Below are 18,030 nucleotides of genomic sequence, written 5' to 3'. Positions count from 1 at the left end.
GTCACAAATGCCTCTATGTCTCCACCTGTAAAATGGAGATAATGTATGATTAATTCAAATGAGGCAGAGAAAATGTAATAAGGTTTTTCAACATAAGCTATCTGTGAATGAAGAAGACGCATGTAGGCTGGGAAGCAAACAGTATGCGTTCTTCTATTGCTTATGATCTTTTTTTAGGCTGAGTGCCTATGTGTGTTAAAGATACAAGCTGCAGAAAAGGACAGTGGGCAGATAATTAAAGCTAATCAAGGCAGGGAGTACAGATAACCAAGGTTTTATCTGAAGTTCCAGGTCCTCAGAACCAAAAAATATCCAATAAGGGGGTTTAGCTGTACAGCATTCAGCAATAGCAGCATTCTTCAGACCCGGTATTTGTAAAAAAGTGTAATGTCTGACCTATTTGGAGAGGACATTTCAACCTTCCCCAACTTAGATGTGTAACACAGGCTTTTAAGGTGCATAACAAAGATCAAGAAAGGGAGAGACACAACAGAAAGGAATAGAGGAGGAACTATGAAATGATGTCATAGTAATTACTTTATTGATTTGTAGCTTCAGCTTCAGTATTTGTGATGTCAGTTAGGAACAATAATGAAAAGTGGGATCAGCCAGGTTTGTGTGAAATTGATGTAAATGTGCACTTTAAAGAATTCTTTCAAAATGAGGAACAGTTAAGAAGTGTAAGCACTGACTTGAGTCATGCCACTTGAAAATCTCTTTTAGAAGGATCATAAGGGAAGGCAGACCTCCAGAAAGGACACTTGTCAGCAGCTGTGGATTGTTTTGCAAAACCAGGTGGTGCTCCATTCAAAGAATTTTCTGAAAAAAGTTGGCATGGAACAGGCCCATCTAAGTTCCTCAATTTGACTGTGCTTTAGAATTCTTGAAAGAAGAGTCAAGGCTTTAAAGAGACACTGTGAGGTTAAAAATATTTTAATAAAATCTAATTTATGTACCTCTATTATTGGAACCTTATGTTATTAAAATGGAAACAATTTTATAATCTAACTCAGTTTTCACAGTTAGCACTGTTCCCTCTTTTCATGTCATTCAGCTCAGATAAAGACAATAAAATAAACTAGTTATTTTCACTTTCATGTATAGTCAATTTCACTTTTTGGTTCCCATGCATTAGCTAGCACACTTCAACAACATATGGATTGCCAACACTACAGAGGAATGTGTCTATATTTTTAAAAAATGCTGTTTTAATTGGAATTTAAAAGAATATGTAAATATTTGTTTTTGCTAGCTTTTGTGAAATCTCATTTCTCAAAGTACTTACATTTTAGGCTTAAATCAACTTTATAGGATCTCCTTAATTTCTTTATTGTACTTTAGAATATAAAAAGAAAGCAGGACCCAATCCTTCTACAATTAATGCAAAATAAAATATGAAAAATGTAGCACACAGTGGGACAGTGTAGTCCTTCCCCTCTAAAGGCTAAAGACTCAGTAAGTTACGGTTATTTCCCGCCTTGATTATCCAGTACCCCTTTTTCCAGCCTTCTTGCTCTTATTGGTATCTCTCTCTCCTCAGGGTAATCAAAATGCTGCCACTGAGATCATTTTCCTTTCCTGCCACTCTGACAGTGTTTCCTCAGATCTCTCTACTAGTGTGATTCCACTCTTCTGCAAAAATTTCAAGTTTCCAGCCCACCTGTAATGCACTCTATAAATCCACCCCAGCATGATCTTTGCTCTCATTTACACCTCTTCCTCCTCTCTGCTTTGTCTATGCTTCTCTCCTGATGATTATTTTTGTCTCTCTTACCCACTCTCAACTTCATACCTCTTTTCATGTGGCATTATATGCTTAACTCTGTCTCTTTCTCAGTATACCCCCGTCTTTTCTCCTTAAAAAAACAAACCTGTAAGGGCCACAACACAGTTTATATTCATTCTATATTGTATGGCATCAGCTTAGTAAATCAGGGTAGAGATTTTGTTACTAGTGTGGCACAGTTCACATTCTGTGCAGCACGGTGTATTTTTACGATGCCATATTAATTATGATATGATTGAAATACTACTTAAAAATCAAAGGAGATCATGGTGAGAGCGCTGTGTCAAAAGTAGCTCTGTCAGACTCCTGTTTGACCTAGACAGACCAAAATTCCAACTAATACCTTTTCAGATTTGTATTGTGTCCAACAAATATCAAGAGCTAACATTTGGCATTTCACTGAATGCTAGAAGAATCAGAAAGACTGTGGTAATTTTAATATAAGAGAGTTTATTCTACCCTGATGCTGCTACTCTTGGTCAGAGCAATAACAAATTGAATTTAAATAATGATCTATATAATTATAAAAGTGATTATTACATTATTTCAGGGTTAGAAGTAAGTAACTAGTTTGTAATACTTTATTATACAATCATCACTGATAAAGTTTGCAGGTGACACAAAAATTGGGGAAGTGTTAAAAAATGAAGAGGACAGATCACTGATACAGGGCAATCTGGATTACTTGGTAAACAGGGTGCAAGCAAACAAGATTCATTTTAATACAATAAATGTAAATGTGCACATCTAGAAAAAAATGTAGGCCATATTCTGAGAAGCAGTGATTCTGAAAAGATTTAGGGGTTGTGAACATGAGCTGCTAGTGAAATGCTGGGGCCAAAAGGGCTAATGTGAACCTTGAGTGCATAAACTGGGGAATCTCGAGTGGGAGTAAAGGTTATTTTACCTCTGTGTTTGGCACTGGTATGACTGCTGCTGGAATATTGTGAGCCGTTCTAGAGTCAACAATTCAAGAAGGATGTTGACAGATTGGAGAGGGTTCATAGAAGAACCATGAGAATGATTAAAAGATTAGAAAATGTGCCTGATAGCGATAGACTCAAGGTAATCCATCTGTTTACTTATCAAACACAAAGGTAAGGGTGACTTCATCATAGTTTGTAAGTATCTACATAGGGAACAAATATTTGATAAATGGTATCTTCAGCCTAACAGAGAGAGGTATAACACGATCCAAGGGCTGGAAGTTGAAGCTAGACAAATTCAGACTGGAAATAAGGCATACATTAACAGTGAGGTTAATAGAACAATAGACCAAGGGTTGGGGTAGATTCTCCATTACCAGCATTTTTAAAATCCAGATTGGATGTTTTTCTAAAAGATCTGCTCTTGGCATTATTTTGGGAAAATTCTATGACCTGTGTTATACAGGGGGTCAAACTAGATGATCACAATGGTCCCTTCTGATCTTGGAATCTATGAACCTATGTATTTACGTATCATGCGGCTGCAGACCCTGCAACAAAAAATATTTTGGCACCTTCAGTGAAGTAATACTTGCCCTTCCCTGTACTCACTGTGGCTCCTTCTCTACAGCAGCAGCAGAAGATGCCCACGATTATCTGGGGTCCCAGCACTTCTTTGGGTCAGTGTTCTGGAGGCTCCCTTGTGGCTCCCTCTTAGATATTACACACCTTTGCTCTTGGGCCACTGAAGCGTTGTAGGATTCCTTACATTTCAGTTCCTGATAGTGCCTCCATGAGCACAATAGCTTGACCTCTCAGAGGGCTTAGAAACCATTCCAGCATCCCTCTTGGCCCAGCAGAGGGAGGGGATCCCCCTCTTCAGATACAGAAGTTCCCTGTTCCCTCCCTTGTTGTCTGGTTAAGATTTATTTTGCTTAGCTAGGCACAGTGGTTCTCAGCCTCAGTTATTTCTCAAGCCCACTTGAGTCTCAGTTCATCCAATGAAGCATCAACTGTCCTATCCCAACAGCCATGGAACTGTGGGCTCCAGCATTCTATCCAGCATCGTAAAATGGGGATTTAATTCCCCTATTAAAATGTCTTCTGCTCTTTCTACTAATTTGGCTCCAGAAAGAAATTACACAACAGATAAGCAAATTAGCAGAGTTTTGTAGTAGGGACTTAATTTAAAATCCAGTGAAGTCAATGGGCAAGGATTTTTGGGTGCTAATAAATAAGAGTGGCTCTATTAAGGTAAGAGAGAAATATATATGAACCTCTCAAACAGATGGATCCAAAAATGGGTACTGAAAATTTCAGAAACATAGGAAGCATTCAGGAGATTGTAATCAGAAATTATGTAGTCCAGTGTTTCTCAGTAACCTTTGCCTGTCCCTGAGATTTCCCTGACACAGTTTAGGAAGGCAGCAAGCCAGTCCCTGGTATCAAAAAGGCTGAAAAACATTGATTATAAACTATAGGAGGAAGTCTGAATTACTGAAGACTGAATTGCTTCTTGTGCAAACTGTGAACCCCATTTCTCACAATGAAAGAAGAGAGTTCCTAGAGGGTTGTCTAACAATAGAAAATTATTATAGTTATAGAGGGTCTCAGTTTACAAAAGCGCAGCTGAACCAGACATCTTTAGTATATAGTTTTATTAAATACAAATCAAATGAAAAACAAAGACACTTGCAAATAGATGTACAAGCCTAATGCTATTCCATAGTTTCCAAGGACCAATTTGGAGTTATACAAGAAAAGAATAGCCAATAATATTATAGAGAACTTGACATTAGTGGACTCTTGCTAATTCACACTAACAATTGGATTGGAAATTACTAGATTTTATAATTGAGCAAGTAAGCAAATAGTAAAAAAAAGCAAGAATAATGCATCATACAATGTACATTTTTCAACTGTTTGATAAAAAACAGTTTGATTTTGTTTGTAATACTTCATATTATACTAGTAAACAGATAAATAAGTTTAGAGCGGCTACATGATGAAGTAGGTACACTATGAGGATAGAAGCCAGGAACTTCTGAGTTCTAATCATGACTCTCTTACTGACTTGGCATGTGATCTGAGTAAGTCTCATGAATTCCTTTGTTTCAGTTTCCCCATCTTGAAAGTGGGGTTTATATTGTCTTACCACACAAGGATACAGTGAGGATTAAACAGATCAGGTTTATAGAGTCTTTTGAAAATGTAAATGTGAATGATTAAATGTTCCACAGGATAGTTTGTAAAAGCAATGGATCTGTTTAATGAGAGACTTCATTTCAGCACTTTTGTTTTAAATTCTTGCTGAGAAGTGGAGAGAGTGTGCTGCTTTTTTGTGTGTGAGAGAAAATTACATGGTATCCTGAATAGCAAAATCTAGCAAAGCTCAACGATAATACTTAGAAAATATTGCCTGTACTAGTCTAGTTGGAGATATGGCCAAGTCTTTCACTAGCATTAACTGGAATTTCTTACATAAAGTATTACAGATTTGGTTTTTGCTTCTAAAATTATATTATAAAATAAAATTAAAAAATAGATACCTATTATGTATATAGATCTGAGGGTAGCACTTAATGTAAATGATACATCATCAGTGCTGCCTTTCCTGTAGAATTGAAGCAAAGTAGGGAAGCCTTCTAATCTGTCTCTTGTTTGTTCCCACAGCAGAGACACTGAAAATAACAGTAAGGAGTGACCAATGTCAGAAAGCACAAAATTAGTTTTTGCTGGTTGTCTATTTCTTTGTCATTCATTCTCATTCATTCTTGGTGGTAAGCATTCTGACACAATATAAATGTCAGGTTAAAAGTGTAAGTCAAAAACTGAAGGATTGTAAGTCAATCTAAATAGAAAACCCCTCCTGTCCACTTCACTTCCGATAAAATGGATCCATAAATGCCTAAATTACATAGGGACATATAGCATACACACACCTCAGGTCATTAGCTAAAAATAATCTATATGTTATATATACAATTAAGCAAAATATTCTAAAAATCAATAAAATGATTTTGATAACAGTGACCCCAAGCTCAAAGAGTAAAGACTTACAAAAAAGTCTGTAGAGATTTTATCTAGAGAAAGTAAAGGGGAAAACCTAAGATTTATTTCCAGAAGTAAAAAGATAATGCTGTTGACTAATCAGAAAAAAAAATGTTTGCTAGCATTACTGAGATAAACTGAGGAGTATCTAAGAGTAGATGGAGGGGAGAAAGAGATATCTGGACAAATGACTACGAGTGTAAGAACGGCAGCCCTATGCAGGCTACCCAGCCACTTACGCAAGCCCCACAGAATGCCTAGTTCTATTCTATACAATATAGGTTTTTATACTATGTTCATCACCACAGTATCTGAACACTTTCTAGTAGTGCATTAAGCAAAATGATTAACATCTATCCTGTTTTTGTTCTCTCATCCTCCCACCGGGAGGAGAAATGCATACAGTTAATGTCACTCAAGTTACTAGTGTGGTCAAGTTACTAGTAATGTCACTCAAGATCCTAATGTGGAAAAAACGTAATACTTACAGGTCTGCACGTCTAACAGTGATTAATGTTATTAACCTCCCAAAATTTATTGTGAGACTCAATATAGTCTCATCTGGCAAACATGAGAGAGATATCCTGTATTAATGACAGCTATGTATTCACCCACAAAAGCTCATGCTCCAGTACGTCTGTTAGTCTATAAGGTGCCACAAGACTCTTTGCTGCTTTTACAGCTATGTAAATGAGCAGCTAAAATAGCAGTTTCAAATAGTTCTGGGTCCATGTTTTATAAGACATTGCTGGTGTACACACATGCGACATCACAAGTTGTCTTCTTTTTTACCTAGGGAACAAAAGAGAATTAACTTCAAAATGCATTGTCTTGTAAGGTAATGTGGGGGAAAAACCCTTCCCTTGGACTTCTTCCTTTTGCATTACTTGTATCTTTGCTCTAGGTTAAGGGATAGATTTGTCAATTCTAGCAATCCTTGGGAGAAGGACTTTGGCTGTGCTATAATAATTGGGATTGAGCTCTGCAGCATGTATATTACCTATTAGTTTGTTTTAATGAGCCAGATTAATCCCTACTGTAACATCAGTGAAGCCAGATAGGAAATAATTTAAACCCAATAAGTCTAAAAATGCATCATTCTATAATTCATCGGATTTATTATTTACTGTGTTTGAGACATAAGTTTTGCAAAAACCTAGCACCCAAGCAAAGTAAATATAGACATGTTTTTTTCATACCTTTGTCTGACCAAGAAAAATATTATTTTGGGGATATACTCTGTGTTCCCTAGGGTCTGCGTGTGTACAGCCACCTTAAAACTGTTGACAGGGGATCGAGACTGCCTAGGAATTAATTCTGACAGGCCCTCATCACGCAGTCACAATCTTTTCTGAAATCTCATCCAATATTTTAAAGGTAAGCAATGATACTGGAATAAAAATTATCTGGCATACCATTCTTTGCTAGATAGGTTTCAGAATATTCTTCAATATTCCTCTTATCAATCTGTATCAATTTGACGATCTAGGTATATAAGTTATTAGGGTAGAATTTACTATCACAAATATTTGTGGAAAGTATTCACACCAGAGGTGCTTGTGTTTTCTCATGCAATCAGGGAAGAAAAACAATATCATGTGATCTATCTGATCAATCACAACTAAGCAACACGGCTCAAATTCAGAATATTTGCAATCAGTCCATATAGCAACAAATTTCAAAAATCTATTAATAGAATACATCTGAATAACAGATACAGTATATTGAAGGAACCTGATACCTGCTTATAGGTGTTTTGTGAGCAGAGAGAGGATCAATTTGTCAAATACATTGTTTGCTGTGAAATTTTCACTTTGCTCTAGTTTCAAGCAAGCAGAATACTTTATTTATTCTAGGTTGGGGGTTTTCCCATCTAAAGAAAGAAGGAAAAATGATATTATAGAAAATCCTGTGTGAAGATAAAAGGTTTTACTGAAAAAATCAGATAATTACTCCAAATCCAAGATCTGAGAGAGCAATGACTCAGTTATTTTTATATATATTCTGTAGATCATATCATTGCTCAAAGGGAGCAGAAGCTTAAAAGTACTTTTACCTTTTATATTTTTTCTTGATTTTACAGAACAAAGAAAAATATAACCAAAATAAAGATGACAGATGAAGAAATACAATTATCAAGAAAATAAAGATGAGTAAGGGAATTATCCATTGTTTGTTAAATCATTTCTTATCACTAATTATTTTTCCTCTGCTGTTTTCATATTGACTTTACTAGGTCCTTTTAAATGTCTGTTTTTAGCCCTACACTTTGGACCTGTATTACAGCCTTACCACACAAGTTTTCCCACTTCCATTTTCTTTTGATCACTACCTCATGTTAATGGTTTGTTTTTATAATATAATCAACACTATTTTATTAATCAGTGCCATTTCTAAGAAAAAAAATAGTCCTCTCTATCTAGGAAGCACAAAAGCTGGTGGTTTATGTATTGTGGATTCACCTGAGGGAAAGACATTCCTGAGCTCATCCACAAGACCTTATACCCTCTTTAAATCCAAGGCCCTCCTGAAGGACCCACCTCTATCATGATGTCTATTTAAAACTGACACTGTCACACACTTGATGAATAACTTAGATATAATATCCTACTTATATATTTACTAGCCCAACTGTATATTTGTTGTTTCATTTTATTCTAACAGATACTTGTTTACTTGTCTATCTTGAGACTGTGAGCTTCTTGAGGCAGGGATCATGTCTTTATTTGGAAAGCAACTAGCACACTATTGGCACTATAATAATTCTATACAGACAGTGCAGCACCTGGTGATATGCATACAACCAATGTGGCATTAGGAGCAGAGGCATGTCAGAAGACACATGCAGGGTGCTATGTTGGGCAGGAATGTTACACTAAAATCTTAGCATTTCACATCATGGAGGAATTAGTCTGAGGGCAGATTGGCCGACTCCCCAGTCAGCCATCAGGATGGCTGTATGTTTTGACCCATATGTTGTTGCCACTTTCTCTTTTTGGGCCCTTTATAATGGATTCAAAAGGTCTATGTTTCACTAGTTTAGCAGAGAAATGAAGGTGGGGGGGAGGACAGCTGGTGCATTTCATAATGTACCTTATGGAATCTTTTGGCAGCGCTTATGATTCCTAATTTATCACTGAATTGGAACAATATAAAAATTAGGGTGAGATGTGTTTTTTAAATAAAAAAGAAAGTCAATAAAATGGAGAGAGGGAATAGAGATGCAAAGAACTGTGGCAAGAAAAGGAATATTTATAAACAGCAGTAAAGAATAAAATTACAGAAAGAAGATTGTAAGAAAGCAAACAAAGGAATTGAACGAGGGCACGTACAGTAGGGAGAAATGAGAAAAAAAATAGGAAGGACTGTTTGAGGTATTACCATTAAATGTGAGAACATAGAGATGAAGAAAGAGGGTAAATGTGAATACTGAGGCAAAGCAAAAGAGGAGACATTTTTCATAGTTTGGACTGATTGAAGTGGCATTAATGGATGGTGACATACCCTCCTCAGTACTGCACATAAGATAAAGTAAACAAATATGAACATGGAATGGTGTCCCTACCCAGTCACAAACTACTGGGAGTCATCATTGAAAACCAGTGTTGAAAGTTAGTGACATCCCTCCTCGGATAATTGGCTGCTTAAATGAGATTTTCTGTACCACATTTATCCTCTTTGTAATGCCATACATTTATGTCCACTTAATGTCAGCGCAGCTGCCTGGGTGTGTCATGCCCAAGAATCAGGAAAGCTTACCTGCCAGTTCTTTCTTTTTGATGAGCCAGCCATGAAGCTTGCATTGATGTGTGAATCTGGGATATGTGCTTTCAATTACTGAAGACTCCTGAAATGAGTTTGGTACAGGTCATAGCTACTGACACGTGAAGTGACTGCTACTAACCATATTTACTTCATTCAGTGAGCAAATATTATTTAATGTTAGTTTTAAGGAAAAAAGGAAGTTTCACAGTTGGTAACATATAGCACTAACACCTCTGCTTATCTTACTGTTAGAGCAACAACCACTGCATTGAATAGCTGACTGACTGAAGCATCAGGCTGCCCTCCCCACCCAAATACAGTTCACAATCAATTAAAAACTTCAAAGGTATTTCTGCTCCCTTATCCATTTAACATATTTTCTTTTTGTTAGCACATACAGTGTAGTCTGTGGAAAGAATACACATATAAATTGGTATTATTAGCTCATAGGCACTGCAAATTGATGTGTGGTGTGTGAGACGGAATCAGGATATTGGCCAACTTTTATACTTAAGTTTGCTTGGTATGAAAACTAATTATACCTTCCTGAAAAAATTTGGGAAATGGCCTTCATAGAAAACAGGTGGACACTATGAGCTTGTCTCTCTCTTCAGTAAGGGTCTGATCCAACATCCACTGAAGTTAACAAGAATCCTGCCATTGGCTTCAGTGGGTGATTGGAACAGGGCATAAATCCTTTAGCTAAGAACTTCAGCTTACATATCTTCATGTTTTTAGTAGCTGAGTGGCACGGACTGGTGGTACATCAGCCACTGGAATCTGTGACAAGACTGGCTCCTCCAAAATGTGTTGGCTCTTTGCAAGGACGTTCTACTTTCTAGTAGGTGTTTGGGTGAGGTTCCTTTTTTTTTTTTTAAGTCTATTCAGTCAGATGAATGTTTCTCTAGTCAAAAAGTACACTGCTTTGTATGGCAGTCATTCAGGCTCCATATTGTATAAAATGTAAGATTGTCCAAGTAGTCTGCCTGTCTGTAATTTGATTGGTAGGACTGATCATTCAAGCAATTAAGGCCTTTCATTACTGCAGTCAGTGTCCCAACAATCAGCAGATCCATTCAGTTCTATATAATCTGATTACAGAAAGCCAGCATAATTGTCAGGAATAGATGTATATCATACTAGTGAGGTAGTAATGTATATCTCCGTTGAAGAAGGAGGGGTTTACTAGACTTCCCTTCAGCTTTGCAGCACCTTGGGCAATCCCTTTAGACTATAGTAAAGGAAAAATCCCTTACCAATATACACAGCAGCCACAAAGGTCTGCAAAAAGTCCCAGCTCAGTTGTAGGTTTTTCTGCACATTTTTGCACAAATTATTATTTATATTGGTAGAGTTCTGGGCTAAATGATTATATTTACAGATATTCTGGATCCGGTGTCTATTCAGACTACAGTTTCATTGCTTATATAGTATATTTCTTACATTAGAGATACAATCTGAATGTCTTGCAAAATCTGAGGATGAATGGCCACAGTATGATGCGTTGGTGGGTGTCTGGAATAGATGCTAGTGTGATACAGAGGTCTAAACAATCACAGCTAGTGAGGCCCCACATGGATTGATTCTTGGCCCTATGCTATTCAATATTTTTATCAATGACTTGGAAGAAAACATAAAATCATCACTGATAACATTTGCAGATGACAAAAGGATTGCGGAAATGGTAAATAATGAAGAAGACAGGTCACTGATACAGAGTGATCTAGGATTGCTTGGTAAACTGGGTGCAAGCAAACAATATACGTTTTAATATGGCCAAATGTAAATGTATACATCTAGGAACAAAGAATGTAGGCCATACTTATAGGATGGTGTACCCTATCCTGGGAAGAGGTGACTTTGAAAAAGGTTTGGGGATGATGGTGGATAATCAGCTGAACATGAGTTCCTAGTGTAATTCTGTAGCCAAAAGGGCTAATGTCAACTTGGATGCATAAACAGGAAAATCTTGAGTAGGAGTAAAGAGGTTATTTTACCTCTGTATTTGGGAAAGTGTGACTGCTGGTGGAATACTATGTCCTGTTCTGGTGTCCACAATCCAAGAAGGATGTTGATAAAGTGGAGAAGATTCAGAGAAGAGCCATGAGAGCTAATAGGAAGGGGGTAGGTTTAGAAGATAAAATAAAAAAAGAACAAGTTAAAAATCACTTAGAAAAGTTAGATGCCTGCAAGTCACCAGGGCCTGATTAAATGCATCCTAGAATACTCAAGGAGCTAATAGAGGAGGTATCTGAGCCTCTAGCTATTATCTTTGGAAAATCATGGGAGACAGGAGAGATTCCAGAAGACTGGAAAAGGGCAAATATAGTGCCCATCTATAAAAAGGGAAATAAAAACAACCCAGGAAACTACAGACCAGTTAGTTTAACTTCTGTGCCAGAGAAAATAATGGAGCAAGTAATTAAGGAAAACATCTGCGAACACTTGGAAGGTGGTAAGGTGATAGGGAATAGCCAGCATGGATTTGTAAAGAACAAATCATGTCAAACAAATCTGATAGCTTTCTTTGATAGGATAATGAGTCTTGTGGATAAGGGAGAAGCAGTGGATGTGGTATACCTAAACTTTAGCGAGGCATTTGATACGGTCTCATATGATATTTTTATTAATAAACTAGGCAAATACAACTTAGATGGGGCTACTATAAGGTGGGTGCATAACTGGCTGGATAACCATACTCAGAGAGTAGTTAATTAATGGTTCCCAATCCTGCTGGAAAGGTATAACAAGTGGGGTTCCGCAGGGGTCTGTTTTGGGACTGGCTCTGTTCAATATCTTCATCAACGACTTAGATATTGGCATAGAAAGTACTCTTATTAAGTTTGCAGATGATACCAAACTGGGAGGGATTGCAACTGCTTTGGAGGATAGGGTCATAATTCAAAATGATCTGGACAAATTGGAGAAATGGTCTGAGGTAAACAGGATGAAGTTTAACAAAGACGTATGCAAAGTGCTCCACTTAGGAAGGAACAATTAGTTTCACAAATACAGAATGGGAAGAGACTGTCTAGGAAGGAGTACGGCAGAAAGGGATCTAGGGGTTATAGTGGACCACAAGCTAAATATGAGTCAACAGTGTGATGCTGTTGCAAAAAAAGCAAACATGATTCTGGGGTGGATTTAACAGGTGTGTTGTGAGCAAGACACGAGAAATCATTCTTCCGCTTTACTCTGCGCTTGTTAGGCCTCAACTGGAGTATTGTGTCCAGTTCTGGGCACCACATTTCAAGAAAGATGTGGAGAAATTGGAGAGGGTCCAGACGAAGAGCAACAAGAATGATTAAAGGTCTAGAGAACATGACCTATGAAGGAAGGCTGAAAGAATTGGGTTTGTTTAGTTTGGAAAAGAGAAGACTGAGAGGGGACATGATAGCAGTTTTCAGGTATCTAAAAGAGTGTCATAAGGAGGAGGGAGAAAACTTGTTCACCTTAGTCTCTAAGGATAGAACAAGAAGCAATGGGCTTAAACTACAGCAAGGGAGGTTTAGGTTGGACATTAGGAAAAAGTTCCTAACTGTCAGGATGGTTAAACGCTGGAATAAATTGCCTAGGGAGGTTGTGGAATCTCCATCTCTGGAGATATTTAAGAGTAGGTTAGATAAACTATCAGGGATGGTTTAGACAGTATTTGGTCCTGCCATGAGGGCAGGGGACTGGACTCGATGACCTCTCAAGCTCCCTTCCAGTCCTAGAATCTATGAATCTATGATTAAAGGATTAGAAAACATGCTGTATAGTGATAAACAGATTGAATTCCTTGAGTCTATCTTAACAAAGAGAAGGTTAAGGGGTGACTTGATTATAGTCTGCAAGTACCTACATGGGGTACTGTGTAATGCTAGGTTAATGTTATTGCTGTGTCACCTTTATATGTCAAAGGAATAATGTGGCTTATTTCCATCATGGCTATTGTGATTTTAATCCCTTGAATAGCGATCAGACTAGTGAGTAAATAGCTGTGGACATAACTTGTTATTTGGAGAGCTTTTGCCTGTGAGAAGCCCTGTGGTGTGAGAGTGTGCTTTCTGCATGTTTAACAGCAGATTCTGGCAGCAGAAATTCATGGTTGTTACTGAGGAGAGAAGGGTTTAGAGATGGGCCTGCCCTCTCTTCCCTGAATGGCTTTCCCCACTCAAGTGGTGTTGCTGTCATTTAAATTGTTTCGTATCTGTCTGTATCTGGTCCATTTGCTGTTAAGGTTTAGTATTAGCTGAAGGTAAGTATTGCTCTGTAGAGGAAATTGAATTAACAGGTTGAATATAGCTGCTGCTGAGCATAGTTGTGGACTCTCACAGTGAGGAGGTGATAAGATTTGTGCAGCTTGTAGTGTCCTCTCAGGTAGGCTGGCTTTTTTCTAAATGCTTTTCCATTATTTTTCCAAATCTCTCATTTCAGCTGTAATTCCTGGTCCACTCCAGACAAAAAAGGTGTCACTCATAGAAATAGTTGCATTTGCTTCAAAATCTGGAAAAAATTTTTACTAACCAACTAATATCCATAGTGTAAACTCCACTGAGTTCCTGTGGGATTCAAGGTCTAACATGAAGCAATATATTTTAACAGAAAACTTCTTATGAATGCTTCTTTCCAGCAGTATAATTATACTGGACATGTAATGGTAAATTATTGTAAACTACAAAAAGTGTAGAATCAGTCCTAAAATTTAATTTCAGAAATAAACTACATTTACAATTATAATTGACAGCAGCACCCAGTGCTGCTGTAATAAAAGTCGCATATTAATATCTGGTAGAGGCAAGCATCCCCTTCACAGCGCTCTGGATGTGGCTGGAGGTATCTCTTATCCGAGGAGTGCTCAACCTTTTTCTTTCTGAGCCCCCTGACTCCCACATGCTGTAAAAAGTCCTCAGCCCACCAGTGCCACAACTGTTTTTCTTCATATAAAAGCCAGGGCCAGCATTAGGAGGTAGCAAGCAGAACAATTGCCAGAGGCCCCATGCCACAGGGGCCCCACAAAGCTAAATTGCCCAGGCTTCAGCTTCAGCCCTGGGTGGCGGGTTCAGGGCTCCGGGCTTCCACCCAGCACTATGAGGCTTCAGCTTTCTGCCTGGGCCCCAAAGAGTCTCTAATACTGACCCTGCTTGTCGGACCCTGTTAACCTGAGACAGATTAAACTAAAATTGCTTGTCAGAAGATGGGCTACCTGCAAGTTTTACCCTCCCATCTGCATCTATTCAACGATGTTTAACAATGAATGAAAACTTAGGCAGGAGGAAGGTGCAAATAAGATAACATTTATTGCAGCAACAGGTGATACAATAAGGCCAAGTAAACAACAATGAGTAATGGCTCGGTTGTTAATGGACGTTATGTGGATATGAAACCCAGAGCCCCAAAACTCTTATTACATTTACTAGGGAAACTGAGGAGACAAGTAAGGGTAATTACAGTACCATCTCTTGTAGACAAGGATGGGGAGCAGGAAGACAGAGTCGGGAACAGGAACACAGGATACACAGATGAATACTCAGGCAAGTAAGTAGCCTTTCTTCTTCCTAGATCTTCTTTCTTCCATTCTTGAACATGACGTCTTGCATCTGGTATGCGGATTGTTCCCTATATAATGTTAAGACAGGTGTGTGCAGTGAGCCCTTACAGGGAGCTGGATGGATCCTGAGAGTTCACCCAAATCCTGGTCTGCTCTGGGGTTAATAGCAGCAGACTGTGTGTGTGAGAGAGAGAGAGACTGACTGCCATGGCTGCTACTCTGAAATCTGAAAGTAATTTCTGCTGACTCATTCTGACAGGTGGATCTTGTTATTTCCAACCATATACCATAAGAGGGACTAGAGTGTTCTCTTTGAGGCAGAGGGAAGTAGGGTTTGGGACAGAGGAAATTCAGTGTGACAAACCCTAGGACAGTGAAGATAAGATTAGGGAGGAAATTTGTGCTGAGGTTTGTTTATTAACAATGACCCTCCATTGAGGATAGCTGACCACCAACTCCATTTCATTTAGGCCGGGGACTCTTAGCTCAAGGTCCCAGGCTGAACTCAGTTGCTATGATGGTACAGGTAGCTTGTCAGAGAGCCAGGACCCAAGGGCTATATATAGCAAAGTCTTCAATTCCACCTGTTAGCAACAGGAAGACAAGCAAAGAAGTGGGGTAACAACTTGTCTGTCGCTAACACTTCCAACCTAATGGGCAGCTCAGGTTACAGTAGCTGAACTGTCTGAGTGGTTTTTGGTGTAGCTCCAAGTAGAGTGCATTGTGGTATTCCATTGTGGAGGTCAAAAGACATGGATTACTCAAGGACTGGATCTAAAAGAAACAATCAGGAATGTTCAGCTAGTTGAAAATGGGAAATCCAGAAGAAGTCAGGGATCCAAAAGCTGCTGTGGAGTGTGAACAACTTGAACTAAAGGGGAGAACAAATTCCCTCAAAAATGGGGATCCATTCCTGCTGTACCTTGAAGACCTTTCCATACCCCACTAACATTGCTTCCCATTTTAAAATGTAAGCTTTAAAGTGATTAAGCATCAGTCAGCTGGCTAGTATTCATATCACAGTCTCATCTAGACCCTGAAAAATGATTATTCCATTCAGAGATGATGAAAATCAGTCACAGAGCTGTGTGACATCCACATGCCAATGACATAGTCCATATGACCTTCTATATACACCTCTACCTCGGTATAACACTGTCCTTGGGAGCCAAAAAATCTTACTGCGTTATAGGTGAAACTGTGTTATATTGAACCTTGCTTTGATCCACCGGAGTGCGCAGCCCTGCCCCCCCCCCCCCCGAGCACTGCTTTATCGCATTATATCCAAATTCGTGTTATATCGGGTGGTGTTATATCGAGGTAGCAGTGTATGTTGAAAAGGAGATGAAACAGAAGAAAACATTGTGGTACTACTCATGAGAAACTCCTCAGGAGAATGTATGTGGGTGATAACCCAAACCAACTCTGGGATTTCTCAAACAGGAAAGAATGGAATCATTCAAGAGTGATTCCCACTAGGGTTCACAAATGCATCAGTAAAACCTCATGATCAAAAGCATTACCAAGTTCCCTATCACACAGTTTCAGTGGTAAACTGAATCACAAAACCATAATCTCACCATATTCTGTTGTTTGCTAAATTCCAGGCATATCATTGCCGTCCATCTGTATATCTTCCTCATAAGGATTGCCCATAGCTCCTAATCGCACCACTTAAACTTTTCCCATCTCCCATCAATCTTCTGGTTTCAGAACTTTGTTTTTCACTGCATGATATAACAGACCAACTGACCCAATTCCATGGAAACGGAGCCAAAGACACGTTCTGCATCAACAAGAATACACATGGCCACATATTAGTAATTGTTTTTGTATCACCTTCCCTGGCTATAGCTATAATAAAAATTAAAAATAGTAATAAGTCTAGAACACTCTCCTTTATAATACATAAAGTTACATCCAAATTTTATTTTGCACATATTCCAGACACCATCCAACAGTATTTATGTATTTTATATTTAGAGCAGTGAATTTCACATTAAGTTTTTGATCTTACAAAGGCCTGAGTAATATACATCTGCCCCCATATGCTCAACAATCGGAGAAAAGTCATAAATGGTCTCAATCAATTGTATCACTCTGGAATACTGGAGTATTCATGATGCCCACAAAACACTGCCAAGGTGATCATGGTTAAACAGATGCTGAACAGAGACTACTGACTTTGATGCAAAACATGTTTGTTTTATGGTTATTGTTTCCTCCCCTTCTCCTGATCCTTCTGTTTCATCTGCATGTTACATTTTGGTCTAAAATAAACCGTGATCTTCCTGGCATAATCTCTATCTTCTTGTTACTTGTTTGTTCAGCACCTAGTGCAACAGAGCCTTAGTCCTTGAGCGGAGCCTCTAGGTTCTACCATAATATAAATAATAACTATTTATAATAATGACTTATGTGGGATATTTCCCAATAACACATTTTGTTCAGTATAATTATAGATTTAAAAATACAGTATGTTCCAAAACTTTATAGGATAAATTTCTTAAAGAAGTAGGATGATAATTTAACACAGCTACTGCCTGATTTGAAAAGTCAGGATAGTGTGGTCATTATTTATTGTTGTTGCAGCCCATCAGCCTCTCTGTAGTCCCGCTTCCTGACAATCTCATCCTCTTCCTGCCAAGCTGTGGTCTTTTTAGGGTTTTGGGCTCAGTGCAAAATGTTTCAAGAAGAGGGGGAATAAAGAAGATTTATTGTAATTGATATGTTGGCTGTGTTGAATTAATTTGTTCTTGTTTTAATTTTCTTTTAAGGCTGCTTGATGTATTATGCTGTTATAAGACTAAATGGCACGGCACCTAGAGCTCTTGTGTAGGTGTCTTAATCTAAAGAAATAAATAATAAACTGATCCTGTTTAAACATCACCGTGGTGTCTCAGTATAGCCTGTATGTGCACACCCTTGCCTGGAGCCATGGTGCAATGAAGATGTATGCCACTGCCCCC

General features: G+C 38.2%; 1 long non-coding RNA gene across 2 annotated transcripts; it reads left to right on the top strand.

The window, feature by feature from the left end:
• The first annotated feature begins 3,777 nt into the window (after positions 1 to 3,777).
• Positions 3,778 to 17,775, top strand: LOC123363840. Of its 2 annotated transcripts, XR_006576915.1 has the most exons (7): positions 3,778 to 3,966; positions 6,560 to 6,601; positions 7,016 to 7,140; positions 7,847 to 7,916; positions 9,781 to 9,874; positions 14,979 to 15,048; positions 17,654 to 17,775. It is a non-coding gene; the product is annotated as an uncharacterized LOC123363840 (long non-coding RNA). The 2 variants fall into 2 exon arrangements; XR_006576914.1 differs by lacking the exon at positions 6,560 to 6,601.
• The last annotated feature ends 255 nt before the right edge of the window (positions 17,776 to 18,030 follow it).

This window comes from Mauremys mutica, chromosome 2, assembly GCF_020497125.1.
Source record: "Mauremys mutica isolate MM-2020 ecotype Southern chromosome 2, ASM2049712v1, whole genome shotgun sequence".
Classification (NCBI taxonomy): domain Eukaryota; kingdom Metazoa; phylum Chordata; order Testudines; family Geoemydidae; genus Mauremys; species Mauremys mutica.
The sequence above is the reverse complement of the archived record's forward strand: the minus strand, read 5'-3'. Positions and strand labels throughout refer to the sequence as shown.